Source organism: Arachis duranensis, chromosome 9 (assembly GCF_000817695.3).
Source record: "Arachis duranensis cultivar V14167 chromosome 9, aradu.V14167.gnm2.J7QH, whole genome shotgun sequence".
Classification (NCBI taxonomy): Eukaryota; Viridiplantae; Streptophyta; class Magnoliopsida; order Fabales; family Fabaceae; genus Arachis; species Arachis duranensis.
This window is the reverse complement of record NC_029780.3, coordinates 56881867-56884843: the sequence shown is the minus strand read 5'-3', so window position 1 is coordinate 56884843 and position 2977 is coordinate 56881867. Positions and strand designations below refer to the sequence as shown.

The 2977-nt window shown below is 39.1% G+C and overlaps 1 non-coding gene across 1 annotated transcript; it reads right to left on the bottom strand.

The window, feature by feature from the left end:
• Positions 1-1886: 1886 nt before the first annotated feature.
• Positions 1887-1994, bottom strand: LOC127742264 (small nucleolar RNA R71). The gene has a single exon (XR_008003452.1). It is a non-coding gene; the product is annotated as a small nucleolar RNA R71 (small nucleolar RNA).
• Positions 1995-2977: the final 983 nt, after the last annotated feature.

Sequence of the window (2977 nt, the reverse complement as noted above, 5' to 3'; positions counted from 1 at the left end):
TTCAACTCAAGGTCCAAAGCCCACATCCAAGACTTGAAGAACTCACTAGAAGATCATGAAGAGTAGTATATATAGGAGTAGTTTTGAACTAGAAGGGAGCTTTTGGGACTTTTGGGAACTACTCTCTGCATATTTTACTGTACTTCTAGCATGGATTATTCTTTTCTGCCAATTTTGAGTCCTAGAGCTATGAACAACTAAACCCCTTTCATTGGGTTAGGGAGCTATGCTGTAATTTGATGCATCAATATTAGTTTCCATTCTTCTTCTTCTATCTTTTCTCTTGATTTTAGTAGAAAGCTTTCAATCTTAATTCCACTGGTTAGTTGTCTTGGAAAAGAAACTCTCCATAATTGGATCTCTTCGGAACCTTGGAAGAGGAATGAAGAGATCATGCTAGAAATGTTTTCTCATGCTGGACCAATGTGGGTTTGGATGGATATGTGACTATAATCCTACCAATACTTGATTTGGGAAATGTATGTGGTATAATCAGTGACCATACGCCATCTCTTCTCATGAGCAATTGACCAAAGAATTGGCTATTGATTAAGATTTGAGAGATTGGATTACCAAGGAATTGGGATTCAATCACTTAAGATTGCGAAGGAGATCAATGAATGCATTGATTGAGGAAGAGATGAGAATGAATTTGATTCGGAGAATTGCAACATCTCCTAAACCCAATGATCTCTCCATTTCTGATCTTACCCATTCTCTTTAGTTTCTGTCATTTACTTTTATGAGCTTTACCCAATTCCCCATTTAAGATTCTGCACTTTTATTTCTGCTATTTAATTTCTAGTCATTTAAATTTCTGCATCTCAATCTCAATTCTGTTTAGCTCAACTAGCATATTCTTCTAACTAAAGTTGCTTGACCAATCAATCCTTGTGGGATTCGACCTCACTCTATAGTGACTTTTACTTAACAATAATTCGGTATACTTGCCGAAGGAAGATTTGTTCAGAGACAAGTTTCCACGCATCAAGTTTATGGCGCCGTTGCCGGGGATTGATTTTGAATCAACAATGATTAAGCTAGAAGATCACTAGATTGAGCATTTTTTCATTATTTTTCGTTATTCTTTTCTGTATTCAGTAATTTACCTTAGTTTGTTTTTAATTTCCTCTTCATTCCCTTTACCCTCTCTATTTTCTGTTCTCTTTTTCTTAGTTTATCATAATTTAGCTCACTAACCCACTAACTGTTTGATAAATTGTATCACTCACACTAACAATCATTCTAACCAAAAATAGTCTTCACTATATCTCCTGTTGTGCATTCTGTTTGTTGTATGACAGGGAGAAGAGAAGGAATCTCAATATCCTTTGATTCAGAACCTAAGAGAACTCTTTGGAGACGAAAAAAGGGAGGCAAGAGGAAAAAGAATTATTGGTACTGAGGAAGAGGAAGAGTATTTTGAACCCAACATGGAAGAGAATTTGGAGAACAATCATGAAGAAGAAGCTCATAATCATGCCAGAGAAGGCCATGCAAACTGGACTGGGCACGAAAGGAGGGTCTTAGGATCCTATATCAATCCTAATCCAGGAAACTGTGGAAGCAGCATTCAGAAACCCACCATACATGCCAACAATTTTGAGCTAAAACCTCAGCTCATCACTTTGGTGCAAAATAATTGCTCATTTGGGGGAGGTACTCAAGAAGACCCTAACCAACACTTGACCACCTTCTTGAGGATTTGTGACACGGTGAAGTCCAATGGAGTCCACCCCGATGTCTATAGGTTGCTATTGTTCCCCTTTTCACTCAGGGACAAGGCAACAAAGTGGCTTGAATCTTTCCCAAAAGAAAGCCTGACAAATTGGGAGGAGGTAGTGAACAAGTTTTTAGCAAGATTTTATCTTCCTCAAAGGATTAATAGGCTAAGAACTAAGGTGTAGACTTTCAGGCAACAAGATGGTGAGACACTTTATGAAGCATGGGAGAGATTCAAAGACTTGACAAGGAGATGTCCACCAGAGATGTTTAATGAGTGGGGTCAACTTCACATCTTCTATGAAGGTCTTTCCTATGAGTCAAAGAAGGCTGTAGATCATTCATCAGGAGGTTCTTTAAACAAGAAGAAAACCGTTGAAGAAGCCATAGATGTCATTGAAACTGTTGCTGAGAATGACTACTTCTATGCCTATGAAAGAAGTAACACTAGAGGAGTGATGGAGCTGAACCACGTGGATGCACTGTTAGCCCGAAACAAGATGATCACCAAGCAGCTAGCAGATCTTACCAAGAAGGTGGAAGAGAACCAAGTTGCAGCAGCCATCACCTAATCACCAACTCATGAAGGAGTAAACATGGGAGAAGAAGGTGACTGGGAGCAAGCCAACTATATGGGAAATTCACCTAGACAAGTCCATGATCCATACTCTAAAACCTACAACTCTGGATGGAGAAATCACCCCAACTTTGGATGGAGAAATCAACAAGACCAAGGACAAGATCAAAGATGTTCCAACTTCAACTCCAACAATAATGCCACTTATCAAAACACTTCATAGAGATATTACCAACATCCATCTAACCAACCTTCTCAACCACCTAATCTCAACCCACTAGCATCCACAGATGATAAGCTTTCAAAGATTGAGGCTCTACTTGAAAACATATGCAGAGAAGTCCAAGACAACAAAGTGTTTAAGGAAGAAGTGTGAGCCAACATCAAGAATCAAGGAGAAAACATCAAGAAATTGGAGTCCCAAGTAGGTTATCTATCTCAACAAATCCCCAAATCCACTGATGGATTCCCCAGTGATACATAGAAGAATCCAAGAGGAGAACCAAAGAAAGTGAGATGGGAAGAATGCAAAATGATAACCACAAGTGATGAGGGGAGTATGAATGGAGTAGAACACCTCTAAAATAACCAAAGGGAAAGTCAAGAGGAAGGAAGCTATGCAACTCCACTCACATCCAAGGAAGAGCTAAAGAAGAAGGAGGTACTGAACCCATATGC